General features: G+C 41.8%; 1 long non-coding RNA gene across 2 annotated transcripts; it reads right to left on the bottom strand.

The window, feature by feature from the left end:
• Positions 1–78: 78 nt before the first annotated feature.
• LOC309716538 lies at positions 79–16,401 on the bottom strand. 2 transcript variants are annotated; one of them, XR_014279459.1, is made up of 3 exons: positions 16,092–16,401; positions 3,782–3,953; positions 79–1,000 (listed from the first exon to the last, which is right to left on the bottom strand). It is a non-coding gene; the product is annotated as an uncharacterized lncRNA (long non-coding RNA). The 2 variants fall into 2 exon arrangements; XR_014279460.1 differs by lacking the exon at positions 16,092–16,401 and adding an exon at positions 4,236–4,595.
• Between the last annotated feature and the right edge of the window lie 2,535 nt (positions 16,402–18,936).

Raw genomic sequence — 18,936 nt, 5'->3', positions numbered from 1 at the left:
CAGGTGCAGGCGGGACATCATTCTAGTCTCCTGCTCAAGTCCCCCCCCCCCTCCCCAGTGTAAATCCTAAACCCCTCCCCTAGCCATTGCGCTAACTAGCCTCAACACGAATTACAAAGAGTCCAAAAAAGATTCTGTGCAATCCTAGTTAATTCTGTCCTTTATTTTCTCGCTGTCCCTGCCTTTTTTCTCCCCCCTCTGTCGGCTTCCTTCTCTTTCTTTTTCCACCTGTTTCCCCGTTTTCTGCTTCTTCTCCTTCTTCCTTTTTTTTGTTCTCCTTCTCCTTCTCCTCTCCTCGGTGCCAGTCTCCTTGCTCGTTATCTATTCTGGACAGTCTGTCCCTCCTCTCTCTCCGTCACTGAGGGAGGATGAAGAAGAATGGTACTGCTTCATAATGTGCTTCTCCACAATGTGAGAGAAACTGGGGGAAATTTGTGGGATAAAAGCCGGGTGTTTTGGAAATTGTTCCTCAAAAAAAAAAAAAAAAGAAGAAGAAAAAAAAACAATAATGATAGGCCCTCCTCCCCCGCAACAAATCAAAACAGAGCGCCTCTCGAGGGGGGATTTTCAATTACTCGCTTTTGCCCACAAGCCAATCTGGAAAAAGTGGCTGAGCTCTGAGGTGTGCACCAAAGTGTCGTAATCTCAAAAATATATCCGGTTGATAAATCCGGACATATCCAAAAGCTCTGTACCATTGCTCAAGCATCACTGCAGCCTATTTCATTTTAGATGAAGTCCAAGAAGCTCAATTGTGCGCTCAACACGCCGACTGGCTTGTTGCGCGTTGACTCCTCCGAGGCCTGTCGCCCTCTGCTTATCTCTGCTTTCGGTAGACGGCTGGTCCAGGCTCAACTCTGCAGACTCAGCCCTCGCTCGGATGGTTCGAGCTGATGGCAGGAGATGGTGGAGGCAGTTAGCTGTGGAAAGCTGGTCGCTGGAGGGTGGATGTTGGCTTCCATGCTGTCCATTTGGTGGCCATCTCTGCAAGGCTTCAGATCTAGAAGGAGAGAAAGAAAGGAGGAAAAAGCAGAAGAGAGGAGAGAGGGAGAGTGCATGAAAGGTTAGCATGGTGACATTTGTGTCACTCTTCCTTATCGCGTATGTCATTCTCCTCCTCGCCACTCTCCACCCTGCCTGTCGTCCTGCTGTCTATTCCGTCCTTGTCACTCTTCCACGGCTTTGCTGCTTGTTTGTGCCGACCTCCTCTCCACTCACTCTATGATTTGAGGCTTTCACTCTCTCCAACAAGCTCATCTTCAAACGCTCTCGTCATCCCCATCTCACTTTTATTCCCTCTATCCAATTTCAGATCTTCACCTCTAACTTCTTTCATGCAATCATTTTTACTCTTTCTCTTCAGAATCCAAGGTGTCTGTTCACCACAGGCTCCACAGGCTGCATCAGGTGCAACAAAGCCACAAGACATAACTAGTTGGTCCAGACTAGATGTCACATTTTAATAAAAAGTGTTGTTTTTTAACTTTTCTTCTATTATTGCACTAAATTATAACACAAAGTCATGTGAGATGTAATGATAAGATGGATTATCTGTTTGACACAATGGATGAAAACAATACCTTGAGGTGATATTTACACAAAACCGATTCAAATATTAAAATAAGACGCATTCAAATGAACAAGACAGAGTAGAGACAAATATCTTGGATATTTTAAAAATAACTTTATGCTCATTTTTATTTAACTTTTTAAAACCTGAACCATTAAATAAATTGCCAGAAAATTCAATTTTTTTGAAAATAGAGTAGTTATTGAACCTTCTGACGAAATAAATATATATTAATTTGCATATGAGTTTTAATATGTATCATATTTGCTAAATCTGTCATTTTTTGCAGTTTGAGCTTAAAAATGTATCATGCAATTTTCCCAGGGGGGAAAAGAAGTCTTGACACATCACAAAAACTCACGTATCGAGTGTGATACTCTTGACGTTACAGTGTTAAAGACGCATAAAACTGTTTATTCCTCTGCAGCTGAAACAACATTAATACTTTTCAGTTGTGTTTTGGTGCAAAAGAAATGAGGAGAACCTCTTCAGTTAAAGATAAATGTAAAAATATTTTGTTCTCGTCTATAACATACTGAGATTTGGATTGAAATGTCATGCAGAGAGCTGCGTCGTATTCGGTACCGTCTCTTTAGACCTCCTGACAGGTCACGCTATTTGCATTTCATTGTGCTCTCTTGCATTTAATGTAATGCAAACAAAACAATGAACCTTTTGTGAGTCATACTTTGGTACAGTTTCCAAATAGCGACACATATTATCTATGTATCAGTTCATGTTGTGGCAAAACGCATTCATAAATCCCTCTAAATTAACCCCGCTCCAGGTAGACAGGTATGCATGCAGATGACAGATGGCCCGAGCTTAGACAGACTTGGATGCCTGCTGAGTTTCTATTTTTCATTTCCTAATAAATCACACTACCTTTTGTCAAACAGATGACCCAATTCTAAAAATAGAGGCGCAATGTCAAATCTTACCCAACAGGTAGTCTCGACTCTGTTACTATGCAACAGTTTGCACCTGTTGAATATGATAAAGTCCTTTCTGAATCCTAATCAAAAAAAGCTTGCCGCTCTGAGTCGAGTGATGGATCTCTTCTTAAGTCAGAAAAGTACAGAGGAAAAAGGAAAAAAGGTCATTTCAGAGCCCTGCAGTAATATCATCTCTTTTAACAGAGTAAAATCGTTAAATAAGTTTAGTGACTCCAGTGAGGTGGGTGATGGCCGATTTACAGTGAAACATTCGAGGCCATTCAGCTTATCAGCTCCAATCAATACTTCTGTTGGATATATACGACCCTCCCGTGACACCGATATTCTCCAAGGACCATTTAAGATGAGACTAAGCACGGTGAGGTTAGTGCTCAGTGTCTTCTATTGTGTGTGTATGTGTGTGTAGGTCCAGCCTTTGTTGGCACCTTAAGCATGCTAAGGTGTCGCAGGTGTGAAAAGACGTAGGTGGGTGCGAATTGGTGTGCAGAAGGTATGTCAGCGAGGAGTGCAAAGACGGAGGTGCGTGTAAAAAGAGTGACATTGTGTGTCTGTGCATGTACATATGTGTCACAGCTGTCATGCCAGAAGCTATTATATACACCGATCTACTTCATAGCCTTCTGTTCCTCCAGTCCTTCACACTGAGGCTGAGCACAAACCTCTGCTCCCTCTGAGTGGGAAAAAAAAAAAGATTGACACGGACACAGAAATAGCAGCCCTTCCACACACACATAAACACATCCACAGCATCTTTATTCATTTCCTTTGTCAGGAAAGAGTCTCAGTGTCCTCAGTGTGTCTAAAATCAAACAGAATGTAGTGAGGAGCCCGAAGAGACCGAGAGAGGGATGGAAGTAAGGGGGGGGGGATGGGTGACACAGCCAAAGAGGGGAAGATGGAAAAGGAGGCAAAGAGAGGGGGGAGACAGGCAGCAAAATGGATTGAGCCATTCAGAGTTTGTCTATATCCATTAAAACTGGATAGGACGGCTTATGCCCTGAGGCGTTTGGGGGGAGGTAAAAGAAAAGGAGGATGGAAGGAGTGATGGAGGGAAACAGGTGGGGCTGGACAGGGTGAGTGGGTGAGACACAAGGAAACGAGGGGGGCCCATCAGGAATGAAAATGCTCTGTATATAACTGCAGACTAAAGCCATACACATATATACATATTTATATATATTTAGGAAACAATCAACTAAGAGGTGAAAGAGAATGAAAAGAGGAGGGGGAAAAAAGGAGCGGGATGGACACTCACCCATTTCAGCGGGCTCTCCACAGGCAAGCACAATCCCTGCTCTGTGATCCCATCCTGGGGAAAGGCGCAGCGAGATCCTGGAGCTCCCTCCGCTGAATACCAATGGAGCTGCTATTATCAGCTCTCTCTCACACACACACACACACACACACACACACTCACACACCGGCAACTGAGGAGGAAAAGGCACAAACAGCACACAGAGTCAAGTCTGGGGTAGTTGTTTAAATTAGAAAAGAAAAGCAGCTCAGTGACGCCAACAACATGTGACAATAAAGGGAAACACTGCAGCGGCACAACTGGATTTAAATTCCCTCCCAGCGCTCCTTATATTCGCCTTTTTCTTATGAGGAAAAAACATCAGAGGCAGCGCACAAAGCTGAGGCATCAGTCCACACACACACATATACACACACTCATACAGTGCCTTTACACAGCCTATACAAATACTTACTGAGCTTATATTCAGAAATCCCAGCGAGTCCCACAGCTCACTCTATTCACAGCTCCTCTGCTTCACAGACGTGTTAGAGGAAAAATGAGTTGTCCGCTGTTTTTCTTTCCCTCCCTGTGGGTTCCTCACAGTAGTATTAGATGCAAAGATAAAATGATATGAAGGCAGACTCTATATCCTCCCTTGGTTTCTCCTCACATGCAGTATACATCCAGTTTTTCTGTCTCCATTTGTTGATTCGGGTCCGATCCGTCTGCCTGCCAGTGGACTTCGCTGTGATACGGCGACACGCGACGGCAAACTGCATTCACTTAGTCACCCTCCCCTCTGCCTCTCCCCTTGCTCAATAGTATACCCGTACCTCCTTGGCTTTCTCCAATCTAATCAGCTAGCTCTCTCTCCGTCCCTCTCTGCACCCTCCTACTCTCTCCTCACCCTCCCTCCTCCTTCCCAACACCCACTCCTCTACACGCTCTCTCTCCCTCCTAGGTATTTTTCTCAAAGATGAATATCAAAAATAAAAAACCCATCACCCCTCCATTCTCTCTCTTTGCTCTCACTGTCAGTTTGTCCGATAAGCATTTGAAATGTGGGGGGGCAAAAGAAAAAGCTGGTCATGAAGAAAACGCACACTATCTGAATGAGACGCACACTCACACACACGGCAACAGAAAGACAGAGAGAGTAATCAGAGGGATGTGTTACACCCACGGCCGGGGAAAACTACCCTGACAGAGTTTGACGTGGCTGCTCGCTCGGGGTGACAAACACTATCACACGACCGCACCACTCGCCTCGTCTCGTACCCCGTGACACACACTCACACACACACAAACGTGCAGACACCAGCGCGCCACAATGTAAACACGCCCGTCGGCTCACACGCAAAGGCGCATATTGACATAATGTCGCTAATGTGCACACACAGACACATGAAGGCGTAGATCCAATCAGAGAGGGGAACCACTAATTGTGAAATTGTGATGCTGGCGCCGCGTTTAACTAAGAATATATGAAACAACAACCGATGCCGGTGTATTTTTTTCTTTGTTTTGTTGTTGTCGTTATGGATTCCCTCGGTGTCGTCAGACAAATCTGCAATAAAGTTTTTTAACTTTGCGATGAAGGTTGTAATAAAAGGAGAGAGCCCTGAGAGCTAGTTTGGTCAGAAACCTGAGCAGCGCTGCATCATTCACGCCACCATGAATCGTTCTCCTCACGTCGTGAATTAATAAATTATTGAACACGCTTTTTTATTTCTTATTGACAGTGTCAATTTTTCATGAATTCTTTTCATATTTAAATGAAATCCACTTTACTGGACGCCACCGCCTCTATCACATGTTCTTTATATAAGGACAAATTAAGTCGTGCAAATGTATGAAAATGTATTGCTGATAAGGCCAACACAGTGGTGTAGCGGTTAGCAATAACGCTCCTGGTCGGCTTGGATCTTTTTTGAGGCATTAGCACCAATTACCCTCGCAAGCGGCCCAAAGACGTGCTTGCGAGGTTAACTGGTGATTCTAAATTGGCTGGAGGTGCGGATGCATGAGTGCGCGGTCAACAAGACAAATATTGGCAGATGCAATCTTCAGTCGATAAACCAGTGCATAACACTATCACAGCATGCTGTTAGCTCATTTCCATCTCTATATTTTTATTCTTGGACTCTACTAGAGCAGTTTTGCAGAATTCAGATTTACATATGACCCTTATTTATCTTTTACCGAGCCTTGGTGAAGTCATGGTCTAAAATAAGTCATTTTGATGGATCCACATTTCTTCTGACAGGCTACCACCGGCAAACAGAAGGTCTGAACGCAGGAAGGGTGAACTACAAAGTGAGATTAATGGGTTATCGAGTTATGTTGAGTGTAAAGTGTTCTGCAGTAACTCATGGTTTGGTTTAAACTCCAGAAGCATCATCATTTCACTGATTCTTTCTGTTTACAGCGTCTCATGAGCGTGATAAAGATTCTCTCTTGAAGAAATACCATTTATGCTTTTCGTACTTTTTTTGTGGAACTTCTGAAGCAGCGCCTTACTAAAACAACCGAGTGAAGCCCAGCTGTAAACTTGCAGCAGTTCATATTATGTGAGCTGCACTGGTACTGAAATTTGCATGCATTAATCTGGTGATTCATAAAGTGTGTAAATGTTTTTATGCTTGCTTCAAATGCTGTTAAGTCTCTTTTGCACTGCTCCAATTGCAGCTAATAATGCACAGATCAGAAAATTCATCTGTTACATTTGTAGTTTATTTGCAGTAACAGCATCTCATTTTACATTTTATGTTTAATCTTTATTACCCATTTTTTTGCTCTCTGTCTGGAGTAGGCGGTGCCATTATGTGAGCGTGCAAAGATCTTTAAGCAGAAACTCTGAGTCGCCAGAGAAACCACCATTGTGATACCTGCTATCTGGGGTTTTAGGTTTTGTCTAGCCAGCTAGATATCCCACTTGTGGGAGGGGCTTCTGTGCTTGAAGACAGAGCCGAGTCTGAGAAATCAGCTGGGTGTTTAGAGCGTCTGAAGCTCTGAACTATAACAACACAGTGACAGAAAATATGGAAAAGCATGATATGAGCCCTTTAAACATGAGCGATACAAGGTTGCGGATCGATTCCCTGCCTACTTCAGTCTGCATGTCGAAGGATCAAGGATCTTGATACTGAACCCCCGAGTCTCCCCCCACCAAGGATGCATCCATCCAGTGTGAGTGTTTGAGTAAATGTTTAATAAATATATAATAGTCTTCAATAGCAAGTTAATTAGATAAGCATTTTAATTATAATCATGCTTCTGTAAGCCACTTTGGAAACCCACCTCCACCCCAGCTCCTTCATTTCATACCATTTTTAACCGAATCAATGTGATGTCGGTTGTCATTGATCCCAAGCCCCACCCCCAGCTCCCCAGGTGGTCCAGCAGCAGACAGAAATTACCACAGATGGAAAAGAAAAATCCAGTTTTGACTAAAGTGGTCCTGACAGAAATGAACTAATGCAATACTTAATAAAATAAAATTGAGTTGAATTGATTTCAAGTGGTAAATGGCATTTCAGCATAGTGAGTCCTTTGTCTTATTAAGAAGAATGGGCTGCCTATACTTTTTACTAATGAATCAAACTTTCAGTAGAACACTTTTACTTGTAATCAGGTATATGTAACTCACAGAAAGGTGGGGACTACTTCCTCTCCCACACACCCAAGCCATTGCTGAAAAACATTCCTCCTCTCACTGGAGCACCCCGACTCTTCATGCACAACTCCCTTGAATGGAGCTGACACCCTTCTCACTATTTATAATGTTCAGTCATACAAGGCACAACTCAGCAACAGCACGAGCCCATTGCAAGCAGACAGCAGTCTCCAGAGGAGCAGCTCACAGCCTATGATGTCACTGTCTAACTCCCATATCCCCACTTTCGATCAGGCTATGCTGTCTCATCCCCCCCTAACGAGACTGGGACACTGGCCTTATGATACCACTGCTCCTCTCTGGTGGGTCCAAGTAGCCTTTGCAATATAGATCTTTTTCTTAACCTTACAGCCCCAGCGCTCTCTTAGCATTTTGTGTCCTCCAAGGCTTTTAAACTCACCACGGTGTGTTGAATCATTGATTTTGTCACTCTGTGCATGAGGTGGCGCTTTAATTGCTAGTGACAACACTGTGTTGCCTAACAGTGATGTTTGTACACTATGCTTTAAAAGATTTGTCCAGATGTAATGTATTGAATTTAATTTAATAAAGTGGCAGCAAAAATAAATAAATATGCTTGTGTGTCGATCACTAATTAATCCGCACTGCTCCAGTCCAACCTATGACTTATTTCATTCATAACCTGAATGCTAAGTGCTGTACGTTATGTTAAAACCTATTTGCGTCTCATATATTAAATGATAGCCTCTGGGTATATCAACTCTGGCTTGTCCGCTAACCTGTCCCCTAATTAAACCAGGAAGCAAATATAGCATGTGACAATGCTGAGCTGTCTCCTCCGCTTTGGTTTCAAACAGCCCCCTCCACTCACCGCCCACCCAATGCATCATCATGTTTTCACCTATTCACTTTGCATCTCATAAAATAATGTGCATCTCAAGATGTCTTTGTCCAGTGGGCGGACAGTGCTGGAACACCTATTACTCACTCATGCTTGAGCCTATTAGACTGCAACCATGTCACGCTAGAGGTTCCCTTAGGCCACGGCTGGGGTTTTTTCTATGCATGTGTGTGTGTGTTTATGTGGACATTTGGATATGACTGTTTGTGCGTCTGTCCAACTTGCAAATTTAAAGTTCCTTTGTAGTCTGTGTGCATGTGGTGTGTTTGTGTGTGTGTGTTTTTCAGTGGAAGATTTGGAGGGCTGCGTACACACAGCGTTACCCCTAGCTGTGACCCACAGCTGCAGTTTTCAAGAAGTCAGGAGGAGTCTCCGTGTGCTGTCTCTCCCATTTCATCAGACACGCTGACGTGCACCCCGCAGTCCAAGCGCGTGCACGCAGTCTAATTTACCTCTAGTTTAATTTACCCCGCTCTCATTTGTGTTTTCCTTCGCTGCTGAGTGACACCGAGACTGCTGCATGCGCACGACTATCTCCGTATCATACCTCCATCTTTTTAAGTGTTTACAATATAATGCGAATAATCCTACGTGGTTATTTACCTTAATATTAGTGGTGATTTAGGCCTCCACAGAAAGTCTGCTGTCACTCTCTGTTTCAGTCTCCCTCCTCTCTCTAAATATGCATTCAACAGCTGTCTCTCATCTCCATCCCACACCACTTTGCTCTTGACAAATTGATGTGGAGTGCTTTTACATAACAACTATGTAACACGCGCGCACACTCCAAATACCATCCGCAGCACAAATGTAAACCTCGCCGAACCATTACACATTGCACTTAAGTGCAGGTGTTAAAAGCCCAGTGTTTGCAAGCGCCGGGCGTTACGTGTGAGAGTGTTTCCTTAATTTTCACTGTGTAGAGCGCAAATGTGGCTTCCATGTTAACTACTGCTTGGAAAGCGTGGACGAGAGGGAAGGGAAAGGCAGAGGAAGACAGAGAGAGGAGGGAGAATTGACATTCTGCCTGAGCACTGCGCTGTGCTCATGGCATAATGATTAGCTCCTCAGTATTCCAGTCACATATGCTTCACTATCAATGAGAGAGAGAGAGGAAGGAGCAAACATGAGGGAGGGGACTAGCAGAGGGAGGTGGGGGGGGGGGGGGGGGGGTATCACATAGGCAGAAACAAGGTGAACAAGAGAGCAAGTGATGAAAAAAGTGAGAGGGTAACGGAGATAAGCAGCAGCAGCGGCAGACGTAAGTGCGAGCACGCTGCAGTAAGCTGACACACACAGATGGACGCTGCGTGCGCAACAGTCGGACACATTTGCAAACTAAAAAAAAAGAAACACACACACACCCTGCATCCACACGTACGCTGAAATACACGTGGAGAATACTTTGTCAAAGTCACAGCAGTTACAGCCACCTCAGCAAAGAGAGAGGTGGGGGGTTGGTGAGGGACGAGAGAGACAGAGAGGAGGGTGAGGATGCAAAAAAGAAAAAAAGGAGCGAAAAAGGAGAAAAAGAAAAGGACAGAGGGCGGAGAGGAAGCATGTGCCATCAATAAATATATAATCACAAGACATAGAGAATGATAAATGTATACCATTACTTAAATAGGTCAGTCATACATTAATAACATCGATGTGATAATAAAGTTGGGAAGTCAGCTGTAGCCGGCTGAATAAGTTTGCATAAGTGTGCTCATTTAGTCAAACACAAAGAAGTACATCATGTTTCTGCATGCCCCGTAACTCAGACTTTATTTGTTAAGACAGATCGCTGTGGAAGAAGTGAAACGTTTTTCAGCTGGGATGAATAATCTTAAAACACAGCAGAGATGTAAAGGTGCGTACTGCATGCATGCAACTTAATAAAACATGTCTGTCTCCCTACGTAACGGTATCATTTTTCTTGCATTGTGTAGTGCAGCACATACTGTACGCTGACCTTAATGTGATTTATGATATTTTCCTTCGCCTGTAGAATTACTAGTATATATGATTTTGCCTGGTAAATTGTTTGACCTTTAATAGCCACATACCAGTGTTGCTCTGATGTTGATATTGCATCCATCACAAATACACTGCAGTAGTACTTTTAGGTATCCGTTTAGGGCTGGGTGAAATTAGCCGTCTTCACATTTAGCCAAGATATTATTTGCATGAAATGCTTAAAGGCAAAATTATGAGTGTAGTACACAAATATAGAAATTAATCCCCTTTGAATGCTCATAACGTACTTGAAGACACGTGTCATGCGTGTCACTGGAAAGATGACAGATGAAAACACCAATTGCCATATATAAATTAGACGGCTCCCATGCTAAATTAAATGTTCCTTTTTTATTAAAACACAAGGGCTAATCTATGTCAGCTACGAGATTTTTCTGTCATGTTACCTTGGAAACAAAGCTTTTCCCGGCATCCACAACTTGCCAAGATGTCAATAAAAATGCCATTTAAAAAAAAAAAAAAAAACACGACATTAACGCTTCTCTAGAGACTCAGTATTAAGTGGGTTTAGTGGAACTCACTGTAGGTCTGTGTTGTTATTTTTTAATACCCTTGGTGTGTAACATATGCTATATTTACTATAATTCGCTTCAGGAAAGCACATGCTAATTTTACCCAGATCATTGTAAGATATACCTACAAGAACCTCAGTTTCACTCTGCTTTTAGAGCATAACTCCAGGCCATGTGCTGTAAGAGCACACTGCCTGAGTAATTTGTGGGTTTTATTTACACTGCATTTACTGGTGTTTCACCACTAAATCCAAACTAAAAATACAGAGTAATTCTATTTAAAGTAGTTTAAAAAAGAAAAATGCCATGATTATATTTCAGGATAGTCGGTTCAACTACCCGTGGTTAGGGCAGCTAAGTGTTAACTTCCTCAATTGGTCTCTTGTGCTTACTTAAAGTTCATATTACGCAATGCTGGGCAGCACAGTGGTGCGGTGGTTAGCACTGTCATCCCACAGTCAGAAAGTCCTGGTTTGAACCCACTCACACACACACACGGAGTTTACCAGTGCCTGTGTGGGTTCCCTTCCTCTCACAGTACAAAGACAAACATGTCAGATCATCTGGTGTTTTTAAATTAGCCATAGGTCTAAATGTTTGGGATTCATACTTAATTGGAAAATCTACAGAGTAACCTGACGTGCGCCGCGGTGTAACTACATGTCGAGTCGACATAGCCCACAACGACTGTGACTGGCCTGTTCGGCACCCTCGATTCTTCCTTGTCATTTCCAGCTATTTTTTGCCACAGTTTCTAAATTTATCAGTGAGAATGTATCAATCATCGTCTCAGCATCAACATAAGGACTCACAAATGTCAGAAAAAGAGAAATTTGAGAGACAAATATATTTGCCCCTAAAAAAATGATCACAACAAAGGACGAGGAGGTAAAAGTACCAGCATTTTATTTGTTGGCTGGCACCACATATAAAACACCGGGACACGACCTCACGGTAATTATTATGTACTGTGTAATGTGAGTGTGTATTAACATAAACTCCGACGATGTCGGCCACTTATGTAGGTTACGTCATAGGCTCTACAAAGTCTAAATCTGGCATTAGCCCTGCAAAAGACCTGTCCAGGGCGTCTGCCCCTCACTCTTATTATAACAAAAGCTTCTCACAACAATGATACAAATGATAGCACGATGTTTCATTTGATAACTTGATGTAAAAACACTTCCCTGACTTGGATCTACAACCATAGTAACAACGCTTCTTTCTGCTGCTCTCTTACCCACAGAGGGTCGTTGCAGCAGATGGCTCTGGATATTTGATTTGTGTAGATTTTTTCACTGGATGGGAAACCCCCAAAGGAATTTGTGCATCTTCCTGGTCTCTGATCAGATGTAATGTCATAGTAACGTTTGTAAAATACATTTTATTCATGTTGTTTTATCACGTTAGTGTAGCGTTTGAGAAAAATCTTTTTTCTTCTTTTGAAGGGCTGTGTACACACAGAGCAATGTTGCCACAAGTTGGCAAATCATGGCCAAATGCCTTTGGATTTTTAGGGCTGTCATCACATCCTGCTTATTGTTTCTACCCTCTCTGTTTTTCTTTTATGCCTTTACTGTCCCCACAAACCGAGACAGCAGTGCCAGACAGCTGCACCTCCCTGAGCCTGATTTGAGGCTTCTTCCTAGTAAGAGGGAGCTTTTTTTCCTCCCCACCATCGCCATGTGGTGCTCACAGGTAGGGTGGCCAGATCAAACTAAATGTGAGGCAACCGCTGTGTTTTTGTGAGACAAAGTGGGACACATCAATAATGCTGAAAGGTAGTCTGAATGTTTCCATGCTGTTATTTCAGTTGCTCTTCAGGTTTTGGATCTATCCATAGTTTTTTTTTTTATTCTATTTTTTAGCCATATCTGACAAGTGTCACTATTATTATAAAATTATGACATACATGTATTCTGTCACTTTACGCCATACCCCCTCCTGTCTCTCAGAATATACTGCTGCTTTATTTTCTTCATGGCAGCTTCCATCATAGTCACCCAAATCTGCAAAGCCTGTGACTTTTTGGTGTCTTTCCCTGATGAGTGTGGCATTAGACAGGCTGAAGTTCTGAATATAGTAAAAAGCCTTCCCTTCATATACTTTGGGTAAAAGCCAGACTTTTTGAGAAAGCAATCAAAATGTGGGAGACTATCTCAAAATGTGAGAAGGGGACAAAGAAAAAAATGCTGAGTTAAGGATGACAGCTGGTCATCCTGCTCATAGGTGATCATCTGATTGCTGGAGAGCTCTCCTTAATATTATAATTATTTATAAACTCCAGTAAAATTCTATTTAAACAGAAAAAAAAGTGGCTGAACGAGCAACACAATAAGATGGCTAAAAGTAATAGTTACATTTGTGTAAATGTTGATGGAAAACTTAAATCTTAGGCTAAACTAATAAATACATATTTAAATTGCTCGAGTCATTTCCAAACAAAAAATTAAACATTAAATGACTCTGTTAAAGTATAAACAAATGATCGAAGTTGCAGTGGCGTGTCTAGAAAATTTTTTGTTGGGGGGGGGCCAGGTAGGGGCACAGATTTGGAGAAGGGTGGCAGATGTAATTGGCAGATAAAGTTTAAAAAATTCTACCAACCGTTAATCAAAGGAGCTTGCAAGCTCCTTTGACTACGATGACCTGGATGACTGAGAACCTTCACAGACCTACCAACCGTTAACCATAATTCAATAACCCTATAAACCTAATAACCGAATGCGCTTTTAACTCTTATTCGAATGAGATTTTAACCACTATGGTGCAAAGTTTTTAGATACTGTGTTGATAAAGTACAAGAGATACAATCAGTGCTTTGTCAGTGTTTACTCAGTATTCAAGGACAGCAATATTTGCATAGTATTTTTACTGACATATAGTGCACATATGTTTTGGGCAAAAACATTTTTGAATATTAAAATACGAACATTTGTAACAAACAATTGACAAATTAGCCAGTTCCAATGTAAAATTTTATCTGCCTGTTAAAAAAAAGAAGATAATCTTCTCACAAACTGGTGATTTTGAAACAGGAAAAAAGTGGGGAAACAACTGAAAAGACTAACATTTGAATGAAACCTGAAAGCAAGTAAATACTTTCTATGCTGCCTTATGGTAAACTTTGGTAATATTGATCAAGAACAACACTGGCTGATGATGAAATACAGTCAGCTGGCATGGTGACACTGCCAGTATTAACCTGCAGGGCTGGACTGGGACAGAAAATCGGGCATTTTGACTACAGACCGGCCCACCAGGTATTAAAGCCATAAAGCCTTTGAATGAAAACAAATGCTGTTGTGACAGTCCCATATGGAAAAGAAATAGTAAAAACTTACATGATTTACTCATGAAAGTGGCCACTTTCTTATTACTTTCATATGTTGTTTTAGTATCCAAAACATACAAGATTCATTATATAATCTTTCAAGGGATCTTATATCTGTTTTTACTCTTGTATGCTTTTCATACAAGTTTCACACAAGACAGATACAAACTTTATAAAATTTATATATATCTTTTCCATATGTACACCGTCTTGTTGGTATATGTATGATTTCTATACATTTTACATCAGATAAAAACTTTGGTTGTAAGATTTAGATAATTATTTAATAAAAGCTAGACATTTTAAATGAGAATAAGAAAGAAAGGTATTTCTTTGTGTCCCCCTTTTGCCTGTTAATGCCCTACCTGCCCCCCTGGCAAAACTTTCCTAGACCCGCCCCTGCACAGTTACCAGCTGTCAGCTACATAAAAAAGGATCCTGGTGTTATTTGTCTCTCAGAAACAGTTCATAACTTCCCTTCAACTCATCCATGTCACCTAAAAGGTAAACCTGTTTCTCCATCATCTGTTCAGCTCTGATGATTCAGTAAGGACATCTCCTGGTTTCATCTTCATGTTTCCCTCTCACCACATAACCAAACCGACATCATGACCAGCAGGTTTACAGCTGTGGCTCCAGCAAACATCAGCTGATACTAGAAATTAATATTAAATAAATTCTAACAAAAGCTGATCAAGCTTAAACGTGCTGCTGTTGTTTAGCGCGACATCTGCTGGTTTCCTTTCTGACGCAAAGTGGGCGATAAATAAACAAGAGAAAAAAGCCGATCAGCTGATCATTGATCAGTTTCATGATTGAAGTAGCAACAGGAGAGGGAGGGGGGAGAATGAGAGAAGTTCACTATCAGTAACATCATAGCACCCACCCAGCTGTATAAAAACTCCGTCAAGCTGGCTAGAACGCAGTACGAGTTATTGTAACTGACAGTAAAAAGTCAGCACAACAAAAATAAACTCCACCTAAACTTGGTTTATATCTGACCCAGATAGACTGCAGGTCATAACTTCTTACCTGAAGTTCAGTTCACCTGACACTCGGACTGGTGGCCGCCTCGGGGCTCTCCTCCTGCCTCCCCTTCCCTCATCCACCTGCTGGCCTCTGTGGAAGCCCCGCCATAGCCACCACCAAACAACTGAGTTATTTTTACACATCGACCTGCATCTGGCCAATCCACCACCTCTCATTGTTCATGCCATTACAAAAAAAATAAAAAATAAGTCACCGGGCATATGCCCGGTATGCCCGATGGCCAGTCCAGCTATGTTAACCTGCAACCAAATCTGCAGCTCCATACAGCAATGTTACGACTTAGATTATATTTTATAACTCATAACTCTTATGTTAGCTGCCCTCAGTAGCATACTGTCTGAAATATTCGACGGCTGCAATAATTCTTTAAGTGTAATTTTTTCCTTGGTATTCTAATTTCACCGAAGTTTACTAAACTCAACAAACTTAATATTACTTACCGGGACATTTATTCTGTCCTCATTTTCTTTCACCGAAAAATTGTTTCGTGCAGTGCCATCTTTCGTGCTTGGCTCTCCTACCTTTGCTAACTTGATGCACATAGCGCAGAAGCCAATGCTGCATTCACTTACACTCTTATATCTGAGCTTCACCGTGAAAACATAATCGTACATTTGATATTTGATTGAATTTTATTGTTTTGCCTTTGGGGTGGCACCTGGGGTGGCCAGTCTGGTTGGGGGAGTGGCCTGTGCCCCCCCAGGCCACCCCGCTGGACACGCCACTGCGAAGTTGATTAAAATAAGTGGCTGGAACAGCAGCTAGCTAAAAGGTTAGCTGGAAAAGTGAGACACGGTTAAAACACCTGGCAGGAGTTACCTGCACACGTCATGCTAAAATGTTTAAAGGTAACACATATAAAGCTCACTCACTTGCCTCTAATGAAAAAGTACTCCAAATATTGCTGACTGCTTTTACTTTTTAGGCCACACTTAAAAACTCCATATTGACTCGGTAGCTGCAGTGCTGCGCATACCTGGAGATAAAAGCCAGAAACAGCGCTCGTGGCGTCCTCCACCTGCTCGGGACACTGTGATGTCAGCGAGTTTGCTGCTCCGAGCTAAAAGCTGAACATGCACATCCTCTCCAGAGGGTCACTTAGGTATTTTTAGTGTTTATGATACAAGCAGAAGTGGGAATCAAAGGGATGCCCACGGTGAGAGAAGCTACTGCGTGTGCTCGTTTCGGGCTGTTTTGTTTGCAATGAGGACACTCGTGAGGTTATGTGGCTGCATAGTTGCAGCATTTCATTTGCTTGTATTAAAATTAAGAAAAGGCCCTTATCTCTCCCTGCTTTAATAGCTTATACAAGCCATGATTAATTTTAAAACATAATTGCAAAAATCACCACAGCACTTGCAAGAATATTAACATAATATTACTACTCTAGTGTACACAAAAATCAGTTACTGTGCTGCCTGAGACAGACAGACAGCTAGATAGATGGATGGATAAACTCAACTCGGTTTTATAAATGTTATATCTCCTCCGATCGATGCTATAATGACTGAACATCTCACCATTTTAATGAGCGGTTATTTTTTTTAAACGCTAGATCTATTTCTGTATGCCGATTATTTTAAACGCTCCATTTTCATAAACACTAATCTACTTGACAATGGAAGATCTGATCACTCTCCTATTATAGTAAATAATTTTAATGAGTGCAGCTCGTTTCAGCCGCATTTGCACATTCACTCTGTTTAGCACTTTGCAAAAGACTTGAGCCACTCTTTACCTCTTCATATTCACCCGATTTCATGAGCCAGGCTTTCTTATACTTTTACTTTTTAAGGCGATCTTGACTTTGAATATTGCCTTGGACATTTCCGACTCATTTTCAGTCCAGCCTTTGTCCCATTTTCAGAGGAATGTTTACTTTTTAAGCCACTTAACACTGACCTATGAATCATTCAAACATAAAAAGGCACATAACTCAAGGGATGAACCAGAATCGTGTCTACACATAACAGACAACTTGGCAAACAACCAGTTTTAAATTGTGTCTTTAGGCTCTTTGTTACTAGCAGCCTGCTGCAAAAAAACACATTTGTTCTCATTTATTCAGTTAAATCTACAGAAAAAAGCCAAACATAGCAAAGTTTGACATAAAAGTCTATTTCTGGACCAAGAAGTTGATTCTCAAAGAGCTGCTAAAAAAACAACAAAAAAACCCAACGATTGAGCAGTGGAACCTTAAGACTTGAGAACTGGGTAAGTGGAGAAGAGAATATGAAAGTTGTGTCCTTAAAAAACAGAAATAAATTGATGCGGACCTTCAGTTGATCCTTCACTGAAGCCTCCTAACTTAAGGAATGAAACAGTGTTCCAACTACACATAACAGACGTAGGAGTTATTTTGTGAAGCAATTTATCACATTTTTTTGTTTAAATCATCATCAGTATGTACAGAGGTGGCAAAAAACTCCTGGGCAATTCACTGAAATGCACAAACTCAGTTCTTCAGTAAACTACTGCACCCGTTTTCCATTTCCAAGACAAAATATAAAGAGGGGTGTCTACAGACAGTACTGTAGGTTTTTTAGTAGTTAGCATAACTGCAAGAAACTGCACTGCATGAGAAACCTCATTAAACTACAGACAAGTAGGGATTAAATTACTTTTACTTTTTTCTAAATGACTAGGATTAAATTAAAAACCATGAAAAGATTAAGTCTGATCTACTGATGACATACCGTCTTCCACAGATCAAAAAGACATTCGCGCTGCAGTTAGTGTGCCCCACCGGTCTCATGATTTCCCCGCCAGCATCAACAATTTCATTATGTCTGCGTGTTTGTGTGTTTTTGTTTCAATGTCAAGCAGCAGGTATAATAAATGGCACTCCACCAGAATATCAGCTCTCATGATTTGCCAGGAAGAGGGAAAAAAAAACATGTATTTATTGACTCACAGGCTTTTGAGTGTCTCAAAAAAAGCAGCGAAAAGCTCCTCAAGTTTTGGCACCGGCTTCTTTTTGCTCCTCAGGAGCCCTCTATTTCCTGATGTGCGTCTCACTCTGCAGAAATGCTGCCATTTCCCCATTTCAGTTACCCGCACAATCATCAGCATTTCTGCCTCTATGACATGAAAACAAACTAAGACTGAGTGCCTCTGCGTGTATGTGGTCTCAAACCCCCCTGTCAGCAATCACTGGGTGGGAGACAGCCATAAACTGCACTTTAGAAGCCTATAATGGGCTACTGCAGCGCTGGCAAAACTTATATCACATTATGCCTCTTCCAATTCAGACACAAATAGGATCATTATTTTTGATAACTATACAGCAAGTGCTGGATAATTTCATTACACAACTTTCCACTGCATAATGCTGTACTTCAGTTAAATCATCATGAATCTCGCCGTATCCCTATTATTATTGTATTTAATTACAGCACAAAACAAATCAATAACGTAATGTCCTACAAATTATTGGAGCATTAGACTTGATCTACACACATTACTCTGCTTCGCTGTGCCATTCGCTAACATCAGTGTGTGTCTGTGTGTGTGTGAGACAGAAAGAAACAGCGGTTTCAAAATCTCGACAGCGACTGCTGCTGAGCGGGTCTTTATGTTTCTCAGCTCAGGCTACTTCCTAATGTTGGCTGAGGTGCCAATTTACAGCAGGACCTATAAAGTCTGTCCCATCTGATGAGACGGGGGCAATGCCCTCTTGTCATCCACCTAATGAAATGATCGACGCTCACAAGAGTG

This window comes from Aulonocara stuartgranti, assembly GCF_965226115.1.
Source record: "Aulonocara stuartgranti genome assembly, chromosome: 11".
Lineage (NCBI taxonomy): Eukaryota > Metazoa > Chordata > Actinopteri > Cichliformes > Cichlidae > Aulonocara > Aulonocara stuartgranti.
Note: the sequence above shows the minus strand (reverse complement) of the source record. Positions and strands in the feature narration are given on the sequence as shown.